This window comes from Tursiops truncatus, chromosome 1, assembly GCF_011762595.2.
Source record: "Tursiops truncatus isolate mTurTru1 chromosome 1, mTurTru1.mat.Y, whole genome shotgun sequence".
Taxonomy (NCBI): domain Eukaryota; kingdom Metazoa; phylum Chordata; class Mammalia; order Artiodactyla; family Delphinidae; genus Tursiops; species Tursiops truncatus.
The window spans coordinates 3,214,669-3,241,658 of record NC_047034.1 but is presented as its reverse complement, the minus strand read 5'-3'; the positions used below and the strand labels follow the sequence as shown (position 1 = coordinate 3,241,658).

The 26,990-nt window shown below is 35.1% G+C and overlaps 1 long non-coding RNA gene across 6 annotated transcripts in view; it reads right to left on the bottom strand.

Annotated features, from left to right (window-relative positions):
- LOC109547513 (uncharacterized) overlaps positions 1-26,990 on the bottom strand; it is a 268,139-nt gene that overhangs the window by 205,703 nt on the left and 35,446 nt on the right. Inside the window, exon 3 of one of the 6 annotated variants that reach the window (XR_012329814.1) lies at positions 177-9,495. The exons of 4 other annotated variants lie outside the window; for them this stretch is intronic. This is a non-coding gene — a long non-coding RNA (uncharacterized lncRNA). Of the gene's footprint in view, positions 1-176; positions 9,496-17,651; positions 26,584-26,990 lie in introns of those variants that run through there. One more of the 6 variants, XR_012329813.1, reaches the window with a different exon arrangement.

The following is a 26,990-nucleotide window of genomic DNA, read 5'->3' as shown; positions in this document are numbered from 1 at the left end:
AGCTGTCCAGTTTTCCCACCACTTTTTGAAGAGGCTGTCTTTTCTCCATTGTATACATATTTTTAAATCTTTATTGGAGTAAAATTGCTTTACAATGTTGTGTTAGTTTCTGCTGTACAACAAAGTGGATCAGCTATATGTATACATATACCCCCATATCCCCTCCCTCTTGAGCCTCCCTCCCACCCTCCCTATCCCACCCCTGTAGGTTGTCACAAAGCATCAAGCTGATCTACCTGTGCTATGAAGCAGCTTCCCCCTAGCCCTCCATTTTACATTTGGTAGCGTATATGTCAAGGCTATTCTCTCACTTCCTGCCAGCTTTGCCTTCCCCCTCTGTATCCTCAAGTCCATTTTCTATGTCTGCGTCTTTATTCTTGCCCTGCCCCTAGGTTCATCAGTACTGTTTTTTTAGATTCCATATATATGCATTAGCGTATGGTATTTGTTTTTCTCTTTCTGACTTACTTCACTCTGTATGACAGACTCTAGGTCCATCCACCTCATTACAAATAACTCAATTTCATTCCTTTTTATGGCTGAACAATATTCCATTGTCTATATGTGCCACATCTTCTTTATCCGTTCATCTCTTGATGGACATTTAGGCTGCTTCCATGTCCTGGCTATTGTAAATAGAGCTGCAATGAACACACGTAGTAAGTGACTCTTTTTGAATTATGGTTTTCTCAGGGTATATGTCCAGTAGTGGGATTGCTGGGTTGTATGGTAGTTCTATTTTTAGTATTATAAGGAACTCCATACTGTTCTCCATAGTGGCTGCACCAATTTACATTCCCACCAACAGTGTAGGAGGGTTCCCTTTTGTCTACACCCTCTCCAGCATTTATTGTTTCTAGAATTTTTTATGATGGCCATCCTGACTAGTATGAGGTGATACTTCATTGTGGTTTTGATTTGCATTTCTCTAACGATTAGTGATGATGAGCATCTTTTCATGTGTTTGTTGGCAATCTGTATGTCTTCTTCAGAGAAATGTCTATTTAGGTCTTCTGCCCATTTTTGGATTGGGTTGTTTTGTTTCTTTGATATTGCACTGCATAAGCTGCTTGCATATTTTGGAAATTAATCCTTTGTCAGTTGCTTCATTTGCAAATATTTTTTTTCCCATTCTGAAAGTTGTCTTTTCATCTTATTTATGGTTTCCTTTGCTGTGCAAAAGATTTTAAGTTTATTAGGTTAGATTTGTTTATTTTTGTTTTTATTTCCATTACTCTAGGAGGTGTGTCAAAAAGGATCTTGCTGTGATATGTGTCATAGAGTGTTCTGTCTGTTTTCATCTAAGAGTTTGATAGTGTGTGGCCTTACATTTAGGTCTTTAATCCATTTTGAATTTATTTTTGTGTATGGTGTTAGGGAGTGTTCTAATTTCATTCTTTTACATGTAGCTGTCCAATTCTCCCAGCACCACTTATTGAAGAGGCTGTCTTTTCTCCATTGTATATTCTTGCCTCCTTTATCAAAGATAAGGTGTCCATATGTGTGTGGGTTTATCTCTGGGCTTTCTATCCTGTTCCATTGATCTATATTTCTGTTTTTGTTGGATGTCCTTTATTTCTTTTTCTTGTTCAGTTGCTGTGGATACAAATAGCATGTTGAATAAAAGTATTGAGAGCAGGTATCCTTGTCTTTTTTCTGATATTAGAGGAAAAGCTTTCAGCTTTTCACCACTGAGTATGCTGTTAGCTGTGGGCTTGTCATACAGGATCTTTATTATATTGAGGTACATTCCTTTTATACATACTTTGTGAGAGTTTTTATCATAAATGGATGTTAAGTTTTGTCAAATGCTTTTCCTGCATGTACTGAGATGATCATATGATTTTTATCCTACATTTTGTTAATGTGGTGTATCACACTGATTTGCCAATGTTGATCCATCCTTGCATCCCTTGAATAAATCCCACTTAATACTGGTGTATGATTCTTTTAATGTTCTGTTGAATTTGCTTTGCTAGTATTTTGTTGAGGATTTTTGCATCTTTGTTTATCAGACTTATTGGTCTGCAATTTTATTTTCTTGTAGTGTCTTTCATTTTGGTATCATGGTAATGGTGGTCTTGTAAAATAGGTTTGAACGTGTTTTCTTATATTTTTTGGAGGAGTTTGAGAAGGAATGGTATTAATTCTTTTTAAAATGTTTGTTAGAATTCACAGTGAAGCCATCTAGTACTGTACTTTTCTTTGTTGTGAGGTTTTTGATTACTGATTCAATCTCCTTACTAGTAATTAGTTTGTTCAGATTTTCTACTTCTTCATTGTTTAGTTTTAGTCTGGTGTCGTTCCAAGTAATTCATCCATTTCTTCTTTGTTGTCTGATTTGTTGGCATACAGCTGTTCATAGTAATCTCTTATGATCCTTTTTGTTTGTGGGGTGTCAGTTGTAATGTTCCCTCTTTTGTTTATAATCTTATTTATTGAGTACTCTCTCTTTCTTGGTAAATCTAGCTAAATGTTTGTCAATTTTGCTTATGCTTTCAAAGAACCAGCTCTTAGTTTTATTGATCTTTTCTAGTGTCTCTTTAGTTTCTATTGGATTTGTTTCCACTCTGATCTTTGTTATTTCCTGCTTTCTGCTAAGTTTGGGCTTCATTTGTCCTATTTGTTGTTGTTGTTGTTACTTGAGGTGTAAAGATAGGTTGTTTGAATTTTTTTTCTTAATATGGGCATTTATCACTATAAACTTCCCTCTTAGAACTGCTTTTAAAGTGCTCCATAAATTTTGGTATGTAGTCTTCCCATTTTCAATTGTCTAAAGTTTTTTTTTTTTTTCTCCTTTGACCCTGTTGTTCAGTAGTAAGCTGTTTAATCTCCACTTGTTTGTGAATTTTCCAATTTTCTTTTTGTAATTGACTCCTAGTTTCATACCATTGTTGTCAGAAAAGATGCCTGATATGATTTCAATATTCTTAAATTTTTTAAGACATATTGCGGCTAACATGTTCTATTCTGGAAAAAGCTTCATGTATGCTTGAGAAGAATCTTTATTCTTCTGGTGATAGATGGAATGTTCTATAAATGTTTGCTAAGCCCATCAGGTCTAACACGTCTTTTACATCCAATGTTTCCTTATTGATTTTCTGTCTGGATGATCTACCCATTGTTTAAATGGGGTATTGATGTCCCCAACTATTATTATATTTCTGTCTATTTCTCCCTTTTGGTCTGTTAATCTTTGCTTTATATATTTAGGTGCTCCTGTGTTGAGTGCATAAATATTTACAAACGGTATACTCTCTTGCTGGATTGACCCTTTTATCATTATATAATGACCTTCTTTGTCTTTTATTGCAGTCTTTGGCTTAAAGTCTATTTTGTCCTGTATAAATATAGCTAACATCACTTTCCTTTGGTTTCCATTTGCATAGAATATCTATTCTCATCCCTTCACTTGCAGTGTGTGTGTCCTTAAAGCTGAACTGAGTCACTTGTAGGCAACATATAGTTAGTTCTTGTTTTTTGGTCTTTCTGTTTTTTTTTTAATCCATTCAGGCACTCTATGTCTTTTGATTGGAGAATTTAGTCCACTTACATTTGAAGTAATTATTAATAGGTATGGACTTATAAATGCATTTTGTTCAATGTTTTCTGGCTATTTTGTAACTTCTTTGTTGCTTTCTTCTCTTTGTCTCTTCCTTTGCAATTTGATGATTTTCTATAGTGGTATGCCTAAATTATTTTCTCTTTACCTTTTGTGTATCTACTATAGGATTTTTGCTTTGCAGTTACCACAAAGCTTATATAAAATATCTTAAGTTTATAACAGTTTGAGTGCATGCTAAAGCTCTATACTTTTACTCCTTCCCGCACATTTTATGTTTTTGATGTCACACATCCATCTTTTTACCTTGGACATCCATTAACAAATTATTGCATTTATAATTATATCTACTATGGTTTTTAACCTTCAAAATCAACTTATAAGTGATTTATTCACCACCATTACATTAGAGTAATTTAAATTAACCTTTACTGATGAGATTTATTTATTATTTACCTTTACTGATGAGATTTATACTTTTATATTATTTCCTGTTACTAACTAGGATTCTTTTATCAGCTTGAAGAAATCTCATTAACATTTCTTGTAAGACTAGTCTAGTGGTGATGAATTCTTTCAGCTTTTTATTTTTGATTGACAGATTTTTTTTTTCTTTCAGCAATTTGGATATATCAAACCCTTTTGGCCTGCAAAGTGCCTGCTGAAAACTCTGCTTTTAGTCTTATGGGGGTTACTTTGTAAGTAACAGGTTGTTTTCCTCTTTCTACTTTTAAGATTCTAACTTTTGACAATTTAACTACAATGTGCTTTGATGTGGGTTTCTTTCAATTTATCCTAGAATTCTATGGGATTCTTGGATCTGGTGTACATTGCTTTCTCCAAGTTAAGAGAATTTCTAGCCATAATTTCTTTGCATAAGCTCTTTGCCCCTTTCTCTCTCTTTACTCCTTTTGTGACCCCATCACATGTATATTGGTCCAGTTGATGGTGTCCTATAAGTCCCTTAAGCTATCTTTACTCTTTCTTATTTTATTTTTTTCTTTTTGATGCTGCAACTTGATGCATCCCACGTCCGTGTCTTTAAGTTTGTTGATCCTCTCTTCTCCTTAGTCTTCCATGGGACCACTTTATTGCCTTTCAGTTCAATTGTATTATTCTACTCTGTGATTTCTGTTTGGCACATTCTTATATTTTCCATTTCTTTGCTGAAATTCTCACTTTGTTCATGCACTGTTCTCTTGACTTCAGTGAGCATATTTATAACTGTTATTTTGATCTCTTTATTGGATATATCATTTACCTCTGTTTCATTAAGATCTGTTTCTAGAGTTTCATCTTGTTCTTTTGTTTGAAACATAAACTCTGTTTCTTCATTTTCCTTGACTGTGTTGATTTCTGTGCATTAGGTAAGACAGTCACCTCTCCCACTCTGACAGAGTGGGTTTGTGTAGTAGATGAGCATCATCATTTAGCTTAGCTTAGACATTTCATGCAAATCCTTTGCTCCTCAGGGAGAAGCTGGGAGTTGAGAGTTCCTTCCCGACTGTATGTCACTGTGCCAGGAGTGGGGTTTATGGCAGAGTGTCTCTAAGCCTTTCCTACTTGTTTGGATGTGAGTATTTTCTCATTTGCCCAATGTGGAGGACTCACTCAGCTAGTTTCTGGATTTATCACTGAGATAATTGTTCCATGTTTAGCTGCAGATGTGGTGTGCCCATTGGAGAAGGTGTGTTCAGGAGCCTCCTATGTTTCCATCTTGGACCAGATCCTAAGTCTTTAATGGGGTGAAATTTTAAGGGTACTTGCCCTCTATTAAAAATAATAACATTTGAAGCATATTTAATTCAAAAAATCATGTTTGTTTTCTAGAGTCAGTTATTAATACTTCTGTTTGTCACTCTTAAAGATTATAGCTATTACACCAAATCACATTAAGGTGTTATTTTCTATATTTCCACCAAACAAGGGAATCAAACTGAAAGCTTACCAATATTTTTGCAGTAATAATTCAAAGGACCTTGGAATATGCATTTTGCATGCAAATGATTCTACTGTGAACCAACTGTGCAATCACGTTTGAAATGTACTTCCTACAACACACACGATGCCATATAAAAGTATTATATTTGGACAAACCATAATATAACCAACATAATAAACTAAGATCCTCCAAGTAAATGAATTGAATTCAACTTACAATAAAGGAAAGTGATATTATGAGATGCTAACTAAATAATACAACTGATGTTAAAGCACCAAATACCCAAAATTAGTTTAAATCGCTAGACCCAGGGTATGGATTTACCCGGTGCTTTTAGCACAACAAAGGTTTGGGTTTTTTTTTAAGATTTGCAAATAAATAATATTCAACCTATGGGACCTTATTCTCTCCTTACAAAGTAAAGAAGTTTTGAGGGTTAGTAAAAAGTGGAATACTGTCAATAACTATAAATGAAGTACCTGCCATGAAAGAGGAAAACAGGTGTTAAGAGTTTAAGTCAAAAGAAAAGGTTAGTGAGCCCCATGCTGTGCAGCATCAGTTATCAGGTGAGTTTACGCTGTGAACTTTGCAAGTCAGATTTACAATGTGATGGGTAAGAGTAAGTAGACCAGAAAGCAAACTTCCTTTGTCCTGCTTCTAACCCATCAATGGATTAAGAAGAAGTCAGGATAACGTATGGAGGATTTTGTTTCCTTTTTTATTCGTCTTTTTCTTAATGCTATAGATACTTAAGTCAGGAAAGCTTTTTGAAAGAATTTACTGAGTTAATTCCTGATCAAGGACTTTTTTTTAATAAAATTTTACTTAGGGACCCAAAATGTCAGCCACACGGCAGCTTTCAAAATAAAGCATTCTTAGTCATCTGGCAAAACTCACCAAACACAGGAAACTTAAACCTGCATAGAAAACAAGAAAAGGGTATTGTTGACCTGTATATGAAAGTGCACACATTCATATTCAAATGACATTGTAGATTAAACAGATGTCACTGAATTACGGATTTTGTAGAATGTCCAGCTATTTGGGTGGAAATGAGGTCAGAGTTTCAGAATAGATTCAGAGTTTCATGGGTATACTCATGCTTTAGGTTTCTGAGCTTGCATCTGGGATAAACCTTTAGGATAATTCTGCATTCTAATTATATATGTCATCAGTGTAATCTAGTTTCAAATTAAGTACATAAATTAAAAGCAAATACTATCTTTAAAAAAGCAAAACAATACAGTCTAACTTGAATTTGGGAAAGGACATTATTAATTGTAATGTAGCCTAACTAAACATGTCCATTAGTATTTTAAGATGAATTCAGTCTCTTTCATATTATCTTGATAATGAGTCTGTTTGTTCACTGCTACCCCAGCACCTAGCATAGTACCTGACACCAGAATGTGCTCATGAAATGTGTTTGGTATAAAGGAGTGAATAAACTAATTAATTAACATTAAATATATATTTTTCCTAACTGGAACAAACCTATTTGATGACCAACTTCCTCTCCTTAACTGTGCACTAAAGTATAAACAAAGTTGATTTAATTGTTTTATCCATATTTTGAAAAGTCGAAAGGCTATCTTTTACTACTATCATGAGCAAAATTTGCAAAATATGCAAAATAGACATAACATAAATTTATGGTCATATGACCAAGTTAAAAACACGGGATCCCTAATGGAATTACTTACTTCTAAAATAGTCAATAACACAAATTGGCTGTATATAATGAAAATGACATGGACATTTTAAATTTTAAGCTTTGCTTTCAGTTTGGTGATTTAAATAAATGATCAGTAGCTACTTTATCCTCTGCTACTATGAGAGAAAATCCATAGAAAAGATCATATATAGGAAGCCAAAAAAGATTATATAAAATAATTATAAACATAAATGTAATACATTTTTTTCTATTCTGATCCATTATGTACCTTTTTCTCCTAATCCTGGATTTCTAAAATATATTATTTCTCATTTTCTTTAGTGTATCTGTGTATATCTACATCATGTCTGTATCTATGTCTATCTATATAGACACAGAATGAAAAAAAGAAAAGATAAAAGCTCAAAACAACCAAAGCTTAGTAAAATGACATGAGAAAACTTAGTTTACAATGAAACTAATCTGCTTCTATATGGATAGATCTATATAGATAGTCACAGTTATAGGTATATGTGCAAATATTTTTATATATGTGTGTGTGTATATACACACACACATATGTTTCTCACCATGTACCAAAGTACAGTACAAAAGAAATCAATTTCTAAGACCTCAGACTGGGTCTTTTGGTACCAGGATGGCAATAACTAAGCTGATGGGAAGGGAATGTTCTTTTTAAATGCTCAAAAATTTAATAAAATTCAGCAGTTCCAGACACATAATAAAATTCTGATTAGTATATTGGCTTAGGCTGGGAATAAGTCTGTATAACTTGCCATTAATAGATCACATAAGAGTGTTAGGACATTCCAAAATTTTAAATGATTCTAATTTATCACACTGCAGTTGTTCCACCTGCATCTTATAATGGGATTAGAATCTCACTTGGAATTTTTTTTTTTTTTTTTTTGAGATTCCCACTGTAAGTAAAATCACAGCCACCACCCCTGAAGGCTGAGAGACTTTTTTAATGGGGAGGCACGATCTATTTAAAAAGGAAAGAACAGGAGTTGTGGGGGTGGGCCAGACCAAAGAATCCATTGCAGGAGTTAACTGCCTCAGCCATGTCCAGATAAACTCATCAGCAACAGGTTCCCATCTAAACACAGAATTTATTTTCTCTGTGTGAGATTATTTTTTCAAAAGAACGCAGTTTTCCAGAAAATAATAAGTACAACTTAGAAGAATATGAATTGATTCATCTTTGCCACATTACAGCTATCCATAGAGAATAAAAAATAAATTAAAAAAAAAGAAAGGGTAAAAGCTCAAAACAAAGCTCAGTAAAATAAGACTTGAGAAGAATTGTTTTATAATTGAACTAATCTGCTCCTAAACCTGTCCTGTTGCTCTTTGGTCAGCACCCGTCCCCCACTCTAGAATATACACTTTAAAATAAAAACCAAGCTGTATTTATTGTATTGAGGGCGTCCTGACAAGAAAATGGTCACCAGAATTTTCTAAATGATAATCCATTTTTAAAGAGAATCACACACATTTGCGTGTTTAGGGGATTTCCCATTACTCAAAATAAGGTCCCAGAGAAAGTATAACCAAGAGGACATGAGGGCAGCCATTCCTTCACCAACGGAACAGCCTGGACACGTCATGTAACTTCTCCAAGTTGTGTCCTTACCTGCTAAATGGGGACACTGATGACCTTACTGCAGTCTTATAGGGATTAAATGAGATAATTATCATCACGTGCTGAGTACAGTGCCTGGCATATATATAATCAGCAAGTATTCTTTTTATTATTTGAAAGCAAAAGAAAAGTGCTGCGTTTTCTTTACTGAATGTGCCATAGTCACCTCTCTAACTATCTGGGCACCATATGCAAATCTATTATCTATTTTTCCCCTTAGTTTTCACACTTGTAAAATAGAAACATTTTCTAGAAACTAGAGTTGTTGAGAGAATCAAATGAGAGGATGTATCTAAAATTTATCTATCAAATCTCAAGTGAACTACAAATGTCAGTGATTATCTCATATTCAGTGTCCACTGCCCTGATAAGTGACCTTTGACTAAACTGAAGATATAGAAACTGACAAAACAGAGAGTGACTCTTTACAGGGGAATGTGAGAGAAGATGCGAGGTAAATGCTCAGTTACGGCTATCTTCTCAAAAATTTTTATTTAATTACATTTAAATGACTCCTTTTGTTTGCAATAAATTTAATTGGAATGTGCAGCCATATCCTCCCTATATTCTGGATTATACCTTTCTTGAGGTTGCAGAAAATATGCTGATTCCATATAACAAAAAGGCTGGTGTTTTCCTTCTCAGATCAATTTATGCAGCTTTCCTGTTTTCTAAGGTAATGAGGAGAAGAGCATGCATTATTTCACATCTGTAGGTAACATTAAGTTGCTGACTTATTTTCAATTTCCTTCTCATTGAGCCCCTTACCAGACCTGCACACAGGTAAAAGATGAGCTTAAATTTAGGTCTGTCCCATTCCATTCTCTTTTTAGGTGACGATGCAGTGTAAGAACCAAGCGAGTGAGTAAAATACTAGTGCTCAAATATTTCTGAAACTGAGCCATTAGTCCCTGACTAATTTGAAATGTACCATCTTTATTTTTTATTCATTGCTGTTTATTTTTAGTTTACAAAAGGTTTAAAAATTATAAAGCCCTAGTCTCAGCACAAAGAATAGGATGTACTCAGATAATACTTACTGTTTTTCTCAGGTGTTCCAGAGTAAAAACTATTGATGCTTGAATCGGCCATATTTCTGCATTATGGATATTTATATAGCTTGGTGCTCTGTTCTTTATAAGCAAAGGAATTAAAACTTCAAAAGAAGCTTGAGCTGTGAGCTTGTAATACAAGCTTCTTGGGACAAAAAGTTTGCACTGTGTGACCATTTTTTATTTTAAATGAAAATACATATTTTCCCAACACGCCATTTCAGTTCCACAAAGAGAGGCAGTCAGGAGACTTTACGGTGAAATATTTAAAGAGAACCTTGAACCTTAGCCAAAAATATGCCTGTAAACTCTTAAAACAACTCAGATCCAGGATTTTATTTGCTCGTTAGGTTTGTAAGGGGCTCAGACAGACTTTTATAAAGAAAGAAAAATTCCTTTCTAGGTTATGACTCTAATGGCTTCGTGAATTATTTAAAAGAAAACCTATAGCAAGAGGGGCTTGTGGTTTCAAAAATGACCCTGGAAAGACAGGTAGCATACTTTGGAAGAAAGAATTCGGCAAGAGTATGCAAAGAGAACTTAAATGGGACATAAATAAAATACACTGAATAAAAGAAATATTTTGCAGACAGTGAATTAAAATTAAATGTCCCAGAGAAGACTCTTTGTATGACCAGAGCTACACAGGAGCTGCATATAGATCTGGTAGATCACAGTTGGAACAGGGACAGTTAAGTTCCTGGCCTTGGTAACCATTAGAACTGACCATTCCTTGAGGTCAGTATGCCGTTCCAGGTGGTGAACAAGGGGGGATTCATAGTAACTCTGAGATGAAAACCAGGATCCCATGAGCCGAGGACAGTATCACAGCTTTGATCACTCTCGATTCAATGCCTTAGCTCTACCCACCCAAATCCCTTCCACCTCAAGGTCAACTCTCCTGTGAAAACTTCACTATAGTCCTGCAGAGCATTAGCCTCTGACCCATAAAGTCCTCCTTCAGGTTACTTGTATCTCTATACAGTGTTGTGCTTCATTAACTGGTCAATGCCTTTAGGGCCTGGGCCTATGTCTTTATGTTTTCATCGTTTTCTCCCCACGGAGAGATTAACACATTAGTGTGCATGGACTAGGTGCTCAACAAGTTTGAGTTTAATCACATTAAATAAATTCAACCCAAATTTACATAGAATAGCATGTCCTGTAATGAAGCATTTGAATATAAGCCCCAGGAGGACAGGGGCCTTCTGTGCAATTCTGCATCCCCAGCTCTTAAAGCTATGTCTGTCCTATGGGAAGTATTCTGTAAGTATTTGTTGGATGAATGTCATTAAATGTGTGAATAATATTTACCTAATTTTTCCTGTGTGCAGTCAGAACTTGGTCCTATAAGGAGATTCTGTATAAATGAAATATGGTAGATGTTCTCAAGAAGCTTAAAAGCCCAAGAGTTGATACACATGACAACAGCAGAAATAATGTGGTGAAGGAAGGTAAAAAAATCTGGGAATTAAGTAATGAGGGAAGTGTCATGAAAAGGAAGAGAATAAGGCAGAGATAATAATGCATGGTTTTCTGAAAGGAGTCCCAAACACCCCCTTAACCCTACACTCCAGAGTTTAAAAAAAAGGAAAGATAGAACTGAAGGAAAGAAAGAAGAATGAAACTCAAGAGAAAAGAATATTTTCTTTTTTTTTTTTTTTTGAGAAAAGAATATTTTCAAACGTGCAGAAGGAGAAGCTAGATTACCATCATATGTAGATGGTTTGAGAAAAGCAGGAAATATAAAGAACATGTGTGTTTGGGTAATTCTTTGTTTATAATTTGATGGAAAGACGGAAGGATTAAAGTTTGTTGTTGGATACCTGAAAGCCTGGAGAGAAGTTGAAAGCAATACTTAAGAATTATTATTTCAATGGTTTGATTCAGATTGACTCAAAAACAAACAAAATGTCCCCTCTACAGAAGAGAATCTAATGAATTCATGACCAGTGGTAAAAGTTAATGGAAGAGTATGGCAAACCCACCCAACTGGGAGCATGAAGGGCTCAGATCCCTTAAAAAATAAAGGATTGGGTCATCTCTCCAGATAAAGAACAGACAACCTGAGAGATTTTTTTTAAGGCAAATGGATCATGAAACAATTAGTGCAGGAAGAAAGCATAAATATCAGCTATAGCCTTTTGACCAATTGCAGAAATAAAGACTGTGGTACCTACCCAATATCCTTTTGGTGAATTTATTTTCATTAATAGCAATGACAATAATAATAAGCTGAAGTCAACTGAAAACATCAAATCAACATAGAAGTAAACAAGTTTTTAAATGAAAATACCTCTCCAGGTGCCAAGTAGAATTGCATTATGGAATTTTATAATTTGGATAAAAAGAAATGACCCTAAAACCTTCCAGAGGAAGAGAGAGAACAGAGAAAGGTCACCTTTAAAGGAACACGGATCAGTCTTCCATCAGCATCCTGAGAAGCACTGTTAGGATGCAAAAAACACCTTCAAAACCACAACCAACAAAATCATCTTCAAGGTGCTTAGGTACCTTCAAGGTAAATGATCATAAGTGCAGAGTTCTATGCCTTGGGCAAAGTATCAATTAATTGTGAGGGCCATATGAAGACATTTTAAAACAATCAAGGGCTGTGTAAAATCACCTCCTATACGTTACATTTCTGAATATTTAAGGAAATATTCAGAAAATGATGACAACATTTGGAAGAGAAAAGTATTTGGAGTATAAAAATAGGAGAAAGTAATAGGCAAGAAGTCAGTGACCTGTAAGAAGATCTTAAGGAAGAAGAACTGAATGGACTTTAGAAAAAAAAAAAGAGAGAGAGAGAAAATAATCAAAGCTCTGGATAACTTTGGAGGCACAGTGAAGAAAATATAATGTCTTGTATCAACCAACAGGAAGAAAGCAATGAAAAACCCTAGAGGAAAAGAAAATTTAACAGCCTATGTAAGAAAGTAAAATATGGAATTAACCAAAAGAAGAAAATAGAATTCCTTTTTGCCAAACACTAGGAAAAATCTTTCAATTGGCAGAGGGGTGGTGCATTAGGCAGAGAAGGTAACTAGCACACACTGGACGTTGCAGTGAACAATACTTATCTAGACCCAATATCGTGTCTAGCCAATACATATCTAGACATAATAGTGTAAATGCTATTTTTAATTTCAGCATTTACCTTCTAGAATCAGCACACAGCTAAGAGATGGAAAACTTAAGTTTGGCTTCAGAACAGAATGAAAATCTTAACTTCCATAACAATGTGGAAAAATTTATAGGTGCCTAAAAATGGGAAGTGGAATGTAGGGAGGTGTGGTGGGCTGAATGGTGGCCTCCAAAATACGTCCATGTCCTAATCCGTGGAACCTCTTAATATTACTTTATCAGGCAAAAAAGAGTGTGATTAAATGAAGGATTTGGGGGAGAAGCTTATCCTGGATTATCTGGGTGGAACCTAAATGCAATCACATGTATCTGTATAAGAAGGAGGAAAGGAAGTTAAGAGGCAGCAGGGGAGAGGCAGTGCCACGATGTGAGGCAGAGATTGGGCTGATGCAGCCACACCTGGAGAGGGAAGAAGCAAGGACCAGACTCTTCTCTAAGGCTCTGAAGGCAGCCCAGATCTGTTGATACTTTGATTTCAGACTTCTGGCCTCCAAAACTGTGAGAGAATAATTTTTGTTGTTTTAAGTTACGCAGTGTGTGCTAATTTGTTACAGCAGCCAAAGACAACAAATGCAAGTGGAGAAACTTATATTTTGATGTAAATCAGAACCAAATGTCACATGTTTAATCAAGAAAATAACAAGACAAACACACACACACACACACACCAACAACAACACTGAAAGTGAGAAAAGGTGCATAGTTACCACTATGAACGATATTTTAAAATAAGATTATACTATATGGAGAGATTATATGAATATATTTGAAAATTGGGAGGGAATGGATAATTTTTAAAAACCTATATGTTCCCAAAATTTTGTTAGAAAAGGGATGAAGAGACTAGTATATATAAAATAAATTGAAAAGATAGCCAAACACTTATTTCTAAATAAGCACCAGTTCTGGATGCCTTTCAGGAAATTTTGTAAGATATTAAATATAGGTAATATCTATGGAAGTTAAATCCATGCATAAAAAATAGTAAATTTTCTAAAGGTCTAACAAAACCATTTGTGATTAATACGTTCATTCATTATTTACATATACACTAAATTCTTAAATAAAACATTATTAAAGGGAAGCTAGCAGTTATATCATGAGACTAATATGTCCCATTCAAGTAAGGTTTAATCATAAATATAAAATATGTTTCAACAGTAGATAATAATCACTAGATTAAAACATCTGGAAAAATAAAAATTGGAAAACAAGACACAAATTTTGGTAAATTTAACAGCCATTCATGATTCTAAATTAGTAATAACAAAGACTGGAAGAAAACTTCCTTAGATTGATAAAGCGTATCTGAAATAAACCTATAGCAAACATCATTATAATGTTAAAATATCATGGTTAAAATAAGGCAAAAGCTATCCTCACTACTGTTCAACTTTGCACTAAGATTCAATAAGTACAGGGAAAAAACAATAAAGACTATTTGAAAGGATGATACAAAACTGACATTATTTGAAGAAAATTATCTTGAAAAATTCAAGAGAAAAAACTTTTTAAAAATTAATAAAAAAAATAGAGCTCAGTAAGTTGGCCAAATGAGCACAATAAAACTATATAAAATATTGGATTAAAACTGGCAAAAATGTTCAGGAGGTATGTATAGAAAATCATTAATCTTTATTAAAGTAGAGGAATGAAGATCAGAATAAGTGAAGAACCATTTATGTTCCCAAATTAAATGACTCAATAATGTTAAATGCTTAATTTTTCCCAAATTAATGTGTAAGTCTAATAAAAATCTCAATAAAAATTCCAAATCTTTATATAACTTCACAACTTGATTCCTAAGTTCATCTGTAAGAAGTAACATAATTAAAGAAAAATAATTAAAAATAATAGAGAACTTGTTTTAGCAGATATTTATAAAAATATACCAGAAACTATAGTAATTAAAACAGCATGGTGTTGACACAGGTATAGATATATAGACATATATCATTTGTATAAATGTGAAACTATTTTATTCTAAAGGTAGCATTTTGAATCAGTGGTAAAGATGATTACTCATTAAATAGTGTTGAGATATTGGCTATCTTGGTAAAATAGTAAAGTTAGGTTTCTCTCTCACATTGCATGCAAAAATATATTTGATTCATCAAAAATAGATGGAAAATATTAAAAGTAAAAATTATTAGAATGAAATAAGAATGAATTTTCTGTTTACATAGTGAAGGGAAAAAAAAGATCCTTTTTTGGAAAGACAAAGCCCCAAACACATTCATAAACTGTTAAAGGAACCTAAACTTTACAATCTTTTTGAAGACCTGTTATTTGACATGACATTATCAAGACAGAAAATGTACATATCACTTTTTCTCAGGAATTCTACCCTTATGAAACTACAAAGTCATCCTACAGAAATACTCATATACAGATTCAAAGATACCATTCACCAGAGTGTTCATTTCAGCATTGCTTTTAACACTGAAAAATTAGAAATAACCAAATAATTAAATGTGGGAATAGTTGAATTAATAATGGTTTATTTATACTATGGAATACTTAAACTATCTGAAGACATAAAAATTGGAAAACATGCCACAAAAGCTTGATAAATTTAACAGCCATTCCTGATTCCAAATTAGTAATAATGAAGGCTGGAAGAATACAGTCATTAAGATCAGGAAGAAGATAAGGGTGCTTACTCAGTCACTTTTATTCAATATAGTGTTTGAAGACCTAGACAGAGCAATTGGGCAAGAAAAAGAAATAAAAGGCATTCCAATTGGAAAGGAAGAAGTAACACTGTTACTATTTGCAGATGACATGATATTGTATATGGAAAACCCCAAAGTCTCCCTCTAGAAACTGTTAGAACTAATAAACAGTTCAGTAAAATTTCAGAATGCAAATCAGTACAAAAAGTCCATGCATTTCTATAAAATAATAGTAAGCTCTCAGAAAGAGAAATGAAGAAAACAATCTCATTTACAATTGCATCAAAAGAATAAAATACTTAGAAATAAATTTCACCAAGAAAGTAAAAAACCTGTATATTGAAACCTATAAGATGTTAATGAAAGAAACTGAAGAATATACAAATAAATGGAAAAATATTCCATATTTATGAATTGGAAGAATTAATATTGTTAAAATGTCCATACTACCCAAAGCAATCTACAGAATCAATGCAATCCCTATCAAAATTCCAGTGGAATTTTTCACAGAAATAGAACAAGCGACCTTAAAATTTGTATGGAACTATGAAAGACCACAATTAGCCAAAGCAATCTTGAGGAAGAAGCACAAAGCTGGAAGCATCACACCTCCTGTTTTCAAATTATATTACAAAGCTACAGTAATTAAAACAATATGGTACTAGCATAAAAACAGACTCATAGATCAAAGGAACAGAATAAAGAGCCCAGAAATAAACCCATGCATATATGGTCAGTTAATTTGTGACAAAGGAGTCAAGGATATACAATGTGGCAAGGATAGTCTCTTCAAAAAATGGTGTTGGGAAAACCTGGACAGCCACACGCAAAATAATGAAACCGAACCACTCTCTTACACCATGCAAAATATTTAACTCAAAATGGATTAAAGACTTGAACGTAAGACCCAAAAACATGAAACTCCTAGAAGAAACATAGGTGGTTAGCTCTCTACATAAGCCTTGGTGATGATTTTTTGGGTCTGACACCAAAAACAAAAGCAACAAAAGCAAAAATAAACAAGTGGGACTATATCAAGCTAAAAAGCTTCTGTACAACAAAGGAAGCCATCAACAAAATGAAAAGGCAACCTACTAAATGAAAGAAAATATTTGTAAATCATGTATCTGATAAGGGACTAATATCAAAATATATAAAGAACTCATACAACTCAATAGCAAAAGGCCCAAACGATGGGCAGAAGATCTGAATAGATATTTTTCCCTTGTGCACTGTTGGTGGGAATATAAATTGGTATAGCTACTATAGAAAAGAGTATGGAGGTTCTTCAAAAACTTAAAAAGGGAACTATCATATGTTCCAACAATTACACTTCTGGGTATTTATCTGAAGAAAATAAAAACAATAACTCAAAAAGATTTATGCACCCCATGTTCCTTGCAACATTATTTTCAATAGCCATGATATGGAAACAACCTAGTTATCGTTGGAGAAATGGATAAAGAAATGGTTGTATATATACATATATAATGTAAAGTTATTCAGCCACAAAAACAAATGAAATCTTGTCATTTGTGACAACATGGATGGACCTTGAGGACATTATGCTGAATAAAATAATTTAAACAGAGAAAGACAAATACCAGATGATCTCTCTTATATGTCGAATCTAAACATAAATAAATAATTTTTTATAAACAAAGCTCGTATATACAGAGAACAGATTGGTGGTTGCCAGATGTGGAGGGAAGGGGGGAGAGGGAAAAGTGGGTAAACTCTTTTTGTTTTTCTCTAGGTTAAATAAATTGAAGAATTAAAATGGCAAAAATGTAATATACTTAAGTAGGTTGGTATATACGGTCTAACACAGAGTCTTTAATTTACTTAAAGGAAATCCATATGATATAATTTTATTTATGGTTAAACATCAAATCAGAAAGTGTGTATATGTGTATGTAAATGTAAATATATATATATATATATATATATATACACATATATGTAAGTGGAATAGGAAAAGAATTCTGCAAAAAAATATACACTAAACTGTCAAGTTTGTGGAGTGAAATGCAACAGCCTGTCAGAGCAAGTATGAAATAATGGATAATTTCTGAGATTTTTCCATAATTTAATGCTCCTTAAATGCTTTATGAAAATGCATTCCTTTGTTATTTTGTAATTAAAAAAATGAAAAGACAAACACTAAAAATGGATCAAGAAATACAAATGGAGGAACAAGAGCTACACTTTGTAGCAATGCTGATCTGAGCCTGACATGGCAAGTGCCCCCTTGATAAGACCATCTCTGAGGACGTCAGTGGTCGTTTGTCAAGCACTAACTCCAATCCAATCAAAATAGGCATTGGATTAATTAATTCCCACAAAAAAGTATAAAAATAGATGATGATTCTCATTTTACAGATGAGGAGATGGAGTTTTAGAAAAATAAATTCTCCAGGATCACACTTTCATGGATTAAGTATCAAAATCCAGATTGTAGGACTGCCAACCCCTTTCCTTTTGCTGTGCTGCATGGTTGCCAGCATAATAATCACTTCGGGTGATGTGTATGGAAAGTTGACTTCACTTCAGAAAATCTCGTTCTTGTCATTATCTTCAAAAACATAGATGGGAACCCATATGTACCAGTACTGCTGAAACAAGAGCATGAAGAAAATGTATAGTCTCAAGGAAAGAAACAAAAAATACGTTAAGAACTTATATTTTGCTAACAATCGTAAGTGTATTCCAACATTCAAGAAGTGAAACTCAAAACTGTTGTATTTTATATTTTACCACTGACCTATAATCTGAGGGTATTTTTATAGTTTTATTAAAATAATACATAAAAGTGTCATGTGTGACATATACATTTCAAAAATGTTATTTACTATTTTTTATTATTGTTGTCATAGATTAAAAAGCAGCAAATATAAAGGAAATACATTGAGAACTAGTTTTTTTCAGAGCCTGGAAACATATACTAATACTGTCAAAAATCCAGAAATAGTAAAAAATAAAACCAGAGCAGTAAAATAATATTTAGTAAGAGTTTATTGTGCATATAACATCACAAACTGGGAGCTTTTAAACTCAAAATGGGTAGGAAGCTCAGAGGCATGACTTACAGGATGGCTGATAATGTGAAAAAGAGGAAGTTGTTTAAACTTTACAGTGACTGGTTATTATAATTGGGTTTCCAGATGGCAGAGGATTGGTTAAAACTGATTATCTTATACCACTTTAGGAAAATGACATGTTTCTTTTATGATTATCAGAGCCATATTCTAAGTTAAATTTTTCTTAAAGATATAAGCTAGATTTAGTTTTGTTTATGTGGCTTACATGGTTTTGTGTGCTCAGGGAATTCTCAAGTCTGATCTCCATTTTGCATTTAATTTTAACAATACAGTAAGGTACCAGAAATCTCAGTATTATTTTTTTTCTTTTACCTGAAAACTATACATAGTCAATCAGCCTATACTTTACAAAACTCTTGGAAATTTACCACAATTAATGGATAATCTGTTTTCATTAACTTTTTTTAAAAGGTAGGCCACTTTCTGGAGTATCAGTTTGGTTTTCTTTTTATCATCTTTATTGGAGTATGATTACTTTACAATGTTTTGCTAGTTTCTGCTGTATAACAAAGTGAATCAGCTGTACATATACATATATCCCCATATCTCTTCCCTCTTGCGTCTCCCTCCCACTCTCCCTATCCCAAACCTATAGGTGGACACAGAGCACCGAGCTTACCTCCCCTCTGCTATGTGGCTGCTTCCCACTAACTATCTACTTTACATTTGGTAGTGTATATATGTCTATGCCACTCTCTTACTTCATCCCATCTTACCCTTCCCCCTCCTGAGGTCCTCAAGTCCATTCTCTATGTCTTCATCTTTATTTCTGTCCTACCTCTAAGTTCTTCAGAAGGTTTTTTTTTTTTTTTTAGATTCCATATATATGTGTTAGCATATGGTATTTGTTTTTCTCTTTCTGACTTACTTCACTCTGTATGACAGTCTCTAGGTCCATTCACCTCACTACATATAATTCAATTTCATCTCTTTTTATGGCCGAGTAATATTCCATTGTATATATGTGCCACATCATTTTTATGCATTCATCTCTTGATGGACACTTAGGTTGTTTCCAAGTCCTTCCTATTGTAAATAGAGCTACAATGAACATTGTGGTATATGACTCTTTTTGAATTATGGTTTTCTCAGTGTATATGCCCAGTAGCAGGATTGTGGGGTCATACGATAGTTCTATTTTTAGTTATTTAAGAAACCTCCATACTGTTATCCAGAGTGGCTGTACAAATTAACATTCCCAACAACAGTGCAAGTGTATGCTTTTCTCCACACCCTCTACAGAATTTATTGTTTGTAGAATTTTTATGATGGCCGACCGGTGTGAGGTTATACCTCATTGTAGTTTTGATTTGCATTTCTCTAATGATTAGTGATGTTGAGCATCCTTTCATGTGTTTGCTGGCAACCTGTATATCTTCTTTGGAGAAATGTCTATTTAGGTCTTCTACCCATTTTTGGATTGGGTTTTCTGTTTTTGATATTGTGCTGTGTGAGCTGCTTGTATATTTTGTAGATCAATCCTTGTCAGTTGCTTCGTTGGCAACTATTTTCTTCCATTCTGAGGGTTGTCTTTTCATCTTGTTTATGGTTTCCTTTGCTGTGCAAAAGATTTTAAGTTTCATTAGGTCCAATTTGTTTATTTTTGTTTTTATTTCCATTTCTTTAGGAGGTGGGTCAAGAAGGATCTTCCTGTGATTGATGTCATGGAGTGTTCTTCCTATGTTTTCCTCTAAGAGTTTCATAGTGTCTGGCCTTACATTTAGGTCTCTAATCCATTTTGAGTTTGTTTTTGTGTGTGGTGTTAGGAAGTGTTCTACTTTCATTCTTCTACATGTAGCTGTCCAGTTTTCCCAGCATCAATTATTGAAGAGACTGTCTTTTCTCCATTGTGTATTCTTGCCTCCTTTATCAAAGATAAGGTAACCATATGCGTGTGGGTGTATCTCTGTGGTTTCTATCCTGTTCCATTGATCTACATTTCTGTTTTTGTGCCAGTACCATACTGTCTTGATTACTGTAGCTTTGTAGTACAGTCTGAAGTCAGGGAGTCTAATTCCTCCAGCTCCCTTTTTCTTCCTCAAGATTGCTTTAGCTATTCGGGGTCTTTTGTGTTTCCATACAAATTGTGACATTTTTTGTTCTAATTCTGTGAAAAATGCCATCAGTAGTTTGATATGGATTGCACTGAATCTGTACATTGCTTTGGGTAGTACAGTCATTTTCACAATGTTGATTCTTCCAATCCAAGAACATGGTATAGGAAGAGGCCAGGGAGGGGGACCTGTTTGTATCATATTTAATTTCTTTCAGCAGCGTCTTACAGTTTTCTGCATACAGGTCTTTTGTCTCCTTATGTAGGTTTATTCCTAGGTATTTTGTTCTTTTTGTTGCAATGGTAAATGGGAGTGTTTCCTTAATTTCTCTTTCAGATTTTTCATCATTTATGTATAGGAATACAAGAGATTTCTGTGCATTAATTTTGCATCCTGTACTCTACCAAATGCAATGATAGTAGTTTTCTGGGAGCATCTTTAGGATTCTCTATGTATAGTATCATGTCATCTGCAAACAGTGAAGTTTTACTTCTTTTCTGATTTGGATTCCTTTTATTTATTTTTCTTCTCTGATTGCTGTAGCTAAAACTTCCAAAATTATGTTGAATAATAGTGGTGAGAGTGTGCACCCTTGTCTTTTTCCTTATCTCAGTGGAAATAGTTTCAATTTGTCACCATTAAGAAGGATGTTGGCTGTGGGTTTCTCATATACGGACTTTATTATGTTGAGGTAAGTTCCCTCACTGCCTACTTTCTGGAGGGTTTTCATCATAAATGGGTGTTGAATTTAGTCACAAGCTTTTTCTTCATATATTGAGATGATCATATGGTTTTTCTCCTTCAATTTGTTAATATGGTTTATCACATTGATTTATTTGTGTAAATTGAAGAATTCTTGCATTCCTGCGATAAACCCCACTTGATCATGGTGTATGATCCTTTTAATGTGCTGTTGGGTTCTTCATGCTAGTATTTTGTTGAGGATTTTTGCATCTATGTTCATCAGTGATATTGGCCTGTAGTCTTCTTTTTTTTGTGACATCTTTGTCTGGTGTGATACAGTGTGATGGTGGCCTCATAGAATGAGTTAGGGAATGTTTCTCCCTCTGCTATATTTTGGAAGAGTTTGAGAAGGATAGGTGTTAGCTCTTCTCTAAATGTTTGATAGAATTTGTCTGTGAAGCCATCTGGTCCTGTGCTTTTGTTTATTGGAAGATTTTTAATCACAGTTTCAATTTCAGTGCTGGTGAGTGGTCTGTTTATATTTTCTATTCTTCCTGGTTCAGTCTCACAAGTTGTGTTTTTATAAGAATTTCCATTTCTTCCAGGTTGTCCATTTTATTGGTCTCTAGTTGCTTGTAATAATCTCTGATGATTCTTTGTATTTCTGCAGTGACAGTTATTCTCCTTTTTCATTTCTAATTCTGTTGATTTGAGTCTTCTTTTTTTTCTTGAAGAGTCTCACTAGTGGTTTACCAATTTTGTTTATCTTCTCAAAGAACCAGGTTTTAATTTTATTGATCTTTGCTATCATTTCCTTCATTTCTTTTTCATTTATTTCTGATCTGATCTTTATGATTTCTTTCCTTCTGCTAACTTTGGGGTTTTTTGTTCTTCTTTCTCTAATTGCTTTAGTTGTAAGGTTAGGTTGTTTATTTGAGATGTTTCTTGTTTCTTGAGGTAGGATTATATTGTTATAAACTTCCCTCTTAGAATTGCTTTTGTTGCATCCCATAGGTTTGGCGTCATAGTGTTTTCATTATCATTTGTTTCTAGGTATTTTTCGATTTCCTCTTTGATTTCTTCAGTGATTTCTTAGTTATTTAGTAGCATATTGTTTAGCCCCCATGCGTTTGTACTTTTTACCGATTTTTTCCTGTAATTGATATCTAATCTCAAAGTGTTGTTGACAGAAAGGAGAGTTGATACAATTTCAATTTTCTTAAATTTACCAAGGCTTGATTTGTGACCCAGGATATGATTTATCCTGGAGAATGTTCCAAGAGCACTTAAGAAAGTGTATTCTGTTGTTTCTGGTTGTAATGCCCTATAAATATCAATTAAGTCTGTCTTGTTTAATGTATCATTTAAAGCTTGTGTTTCCTTATTTATTTTCATTTTGGATGATCTGTCCATTGGTGAAAGTGGGGTGTTAAAGTCCCCTAGTAGGATTTTGTAACTGTTGATTTCCCCTTTAATCGCTGTTAACGTTTGCCTTTTGTATTGAGGTGCTCCTATGTTGGGTGCATAAATAATTACAATTGTTATATCTTCTTCTTGGATTGATCCCTTGATCATTATGTAGTGTCCTTCTTTGTCTCTTGTAATAGTCTTTGTTTTAAAGTCTATTTTGTCTGATATGAGAATTGCTACTCCAGCTTTCTTTTCCATTTGCATGGAATATCTTTTTCCATCCCCTCACTTTCAGTCTGTAAATGTCCCTAGGTCTGAAGTCCGTCTCTTGTAGACAGCATATATACAGGTCGTGTTTTTATATCCATTCAGCCAGTCTATGTCTTTTGGTGGGAGCATTCAATCCATTCACATTTAAGGTAATTATCGATATGTATGTTCCTATGACTGTTTTCTTAATTGTTTTGGGTTTGCTATTGTAAGTCTTTTCCTTCTCTGGTGTTTCCTGCCTAGAGAAGTTCCTTTATTATTTGTTGTAAAGCTGGTTTGGTGGTGCTGAATTCTCTTAGCTTTTGCTTCTCTGTAAAGGTTTTCATTTCTCCATGAAATCTGAATGAGATCCTTGCTGGGTTGAGTAATCTTGGTTGTAGTTTTATCCCTTTCATCACTTTAAATATGTCCTGCCTCACTCTTCTGGCTTGCAGAGTTTCTGCTGAGAAATCAGCTGTTAACCTTATGGGGATTCCCTTGTATGTTATTTGTTGCTTTTCCCTTGCTGCTTTTAATATTTTTTCTTTGTATTTAATTTTTGATAGTTTGATTAATATGTGTCTTGGCATGTTTCTCCTGGATTTATCCTCTTTGGGACTCTCTGCACTTCCTGGACTTGATTGACTTTCCTTTCCCATATTAGGGTTGTTTTCAACTATAATCTCTTCAAATATTTTCTCAGTCCCTTTCTTTTTTTTTCTTTTCCTGGAACCCCTATAATTCAAATGTTGGTGTGCTTAATGTTGTCCAAGAAGTCTGTGAGACTGTCCTCAATTCTTTTCATTCTTTTTTCTTTATTCTGCTCTACAGTAGTTCTTTCCACTATCTTATCTTCCAGGTCATTTATCCATTCTTCTGCCTCAGTTATTCTGCTATTGATTCCTTCCAGAAATTTTTAAATTTCATTTATTGTGTTGTTCTTCATTGTTTGTTTGCTCTTTAGTTGTTCTAGGTCCTTGTTAAACATTTCTTGTATTTTCTCCATTCTGTTTCCAAGATTTTGGACCATCTTGTATATCATCATTCCGAATTCTTTTTCAGGTAGACTGCCTATTTCCTCTTCATTTGTCTGGTCTGGTGTGTTTTTACCTTGCTCCTTCATCTGCTGTGTATTTCTCTGTCTTCTCATTTTGCTTAACTCAGTATGTCTGGGGTATCCTTTTCTCAGGCTGCAGGTTTGTAGTTCCCATTGTTTTTGGTGTGTGTCCCCAGAGAGTAAGGTTGTTTCAGCAGGTTGTGTACGCTTCTTGGTAGAGGGGACTGGTGCCTGTGCTCTGGTGGATGAAGCTGGATCTTGTCTTTCTGGTGGGAAGGACCAAGTCCGGTGGTGTGTTCTAGGGTGCCTGTGAACTTAGTATGATTTTAGGCAGCCTCTCTTTTAAATAGGTGGAGTTGTGTTCCTGTCTTGCTAGTTGTTTGGCATTGGGTGTCCAGCACTAGAGCTTGCTGGTCGTTGAGTGAGCTGGGTCTTAGCATTGAGATGGAGGTCTCTGGGAGAGATTTTGCCATTTAATATTATGTGGGGTCAGGAGGTCTCTGGTGGACCAATGTCCTGAACTCAGCTCTCCCTCCTAAGAGCCTCATTCCTGACACCTGGCCAGAGCACCAAGACCTTGTCAGCCACATGGCTTAGAAGAAAAGGTAGGGGAAAAAAGAAAGAAAGAAAGAAAGAATAAAATAAAGTTATTAAAATTAAAAAAATTATTAAAAATTTAAAAATAAAAGTGATTTAAGAAAAGAAAGAAAGCAAGAAGAGTGCAACCCAACCAATAAACAAATCCACCAATGATACGAAGCACTAAAAACTATACCAATAAACAAACAAAAAGAAAAATGGACAGACAGAACCCTAGGATAAATGGTAAAGGCAAAGCTATACAGACAAAATCATACAAAGAAGCATATACATACACACTCACAAAAAGAGGTAACGGAACAAAAAAATATGTATATATTAAAAAAAGGAAGAGAGCAACCAAATCAATAAACAAGTCAACCAATGATAATAAGCTCTAAATACTAAACTAAGATAAACATAAACCAGAAGCAAATTAGATGCAGAAAGCAAACCCCAAGTCTACAGTTGCTCCCAAAATCCCCCGTCTCAATTTTGGAATGATTCTTTGTCTATTCAGGTATTTCACAGATGCAGGGTACATCAAGTTGATTGTGGAGATTTAATCTGCTGCTACTGAGGCTGCTGGGAGAGATTTCCCTTTCTCTTCGTTGTTCGCACAGCTCCTGGGGTTCAGCTTTGGATTTGGACCCACCTCTGCATGTAGGTCACCTGAGGGCATCTGTTCCCCACCCAGAGAGGATGGGGTTAAAGCTGCAGATGATTAGAGGGCTCTGGCTCACTCAGGCTGGGGAGAGGGAGGGGTAGAGAATACGGGGTGAGTCTGCAGTGGTAGAGGCCAGTGTGACATTGTAGCAGCCTGAGGCACACCATGTGCTCTCCTGGGGAAATTCTCCCTGGATCACAGGACCCTGGCAGTGGTGGCTACACAGGCTCCCAGGAGGGGAGGTGTGGATAGTGACCTGTGCTCGCACACAGGCTTCTTGGTGACGGCAGCAGCAGCCTTAGCGTTTCATGCCGGTCTCTGGTGTCTGTGTTGATAGCAAAGGCTCGTGCCCGTCTCTGGAGCTTGTTTAGGCGGTGCTCTGATCCCCTCTCCTCATGCACCCCGAAACAATGGTCTCTTGCCTCTTAGGCAGGTCCAGACTATTTCCCAGACTCCCTCCCAGCTAGCTGTGGTGCACTAGCCCCCTTCAGGCTGTGTTCACACAGCCAACCCCTGTCCCCTCCCTGGTGTCTGACCTCTGAAGCATGAGCCTCAGCTCCCAGCCCCCACCCGCCCCAGCAGTTGAGGAGACAAGCCTCTCAGGCTGGTGAGTGCTGGTCGGCCTGATCCTCTGTGAGGGAATCTCTGCTTTGCCCTCTGCACCCCTTTGGCTGTGCTCTCCTCCGTGGCTCTGAAGCTTCCCTCCTGCCCACCTACATCTGTGTCCGCGAAGGGGCTTCCTAGTGTGTGGAACTTTTCCTCCTTCACAGCTCCCTCCCAGAGGTGCAGGTTCCGTTCCTATTCTTTTGTCTCTGCTTTTCCTTTTTTGTTTTGCCCTACCCAGGTACATGGGGAGTTTCTTGCCTTTTGGGAAGTCTGAGGTCTTCTGCCAGCATTCAGTTAGGTGTTCTGCAGGAGTTGTTCCACATGTAGATGTATTTCTGATGTATCTGTGGGGAGGAAGTTGATCTCCACGTCTTACTCCTCCGCCATCTTGAAGGTCCTCCCTGGTTTTCTTTTATACCTACGTGAATCTCAGTGACAAGCTATTTCCTTCTGGTTTCCATTTCTTATATCTCAAGTCCTAAACCCACAGGAGATAAATGAGTTTTAAAACTTTGGTATCTATCTATTTACCTCTATCATTCTTCATCTATCATTTTTCATCTATCTATCTATCTATCTATCATTTATCTATCTCTTATGTGTGAGTATTCCTGGATTTACAAAATCCTCTGAGTTCAGAATTCCAATTGTCTTGAGCTTTTAGGATGCCAGTTTTAATACCAGAATTGTGCCTACCATAAGAACATTAGCAGACATGGGATAGAAATTAGGGTAAAATTATCCTTGACCATTCATCAAAGTGTAGAAAACATAGTACATGTGCTTAATTTCTCCCAGATCCCTTCTATTACTCAGGGAATGTGCACACTGGGCCAGTTATCTCTAGCTGATTTATTTGGCCAGTGCTTTACTGAGTGGTAAGTG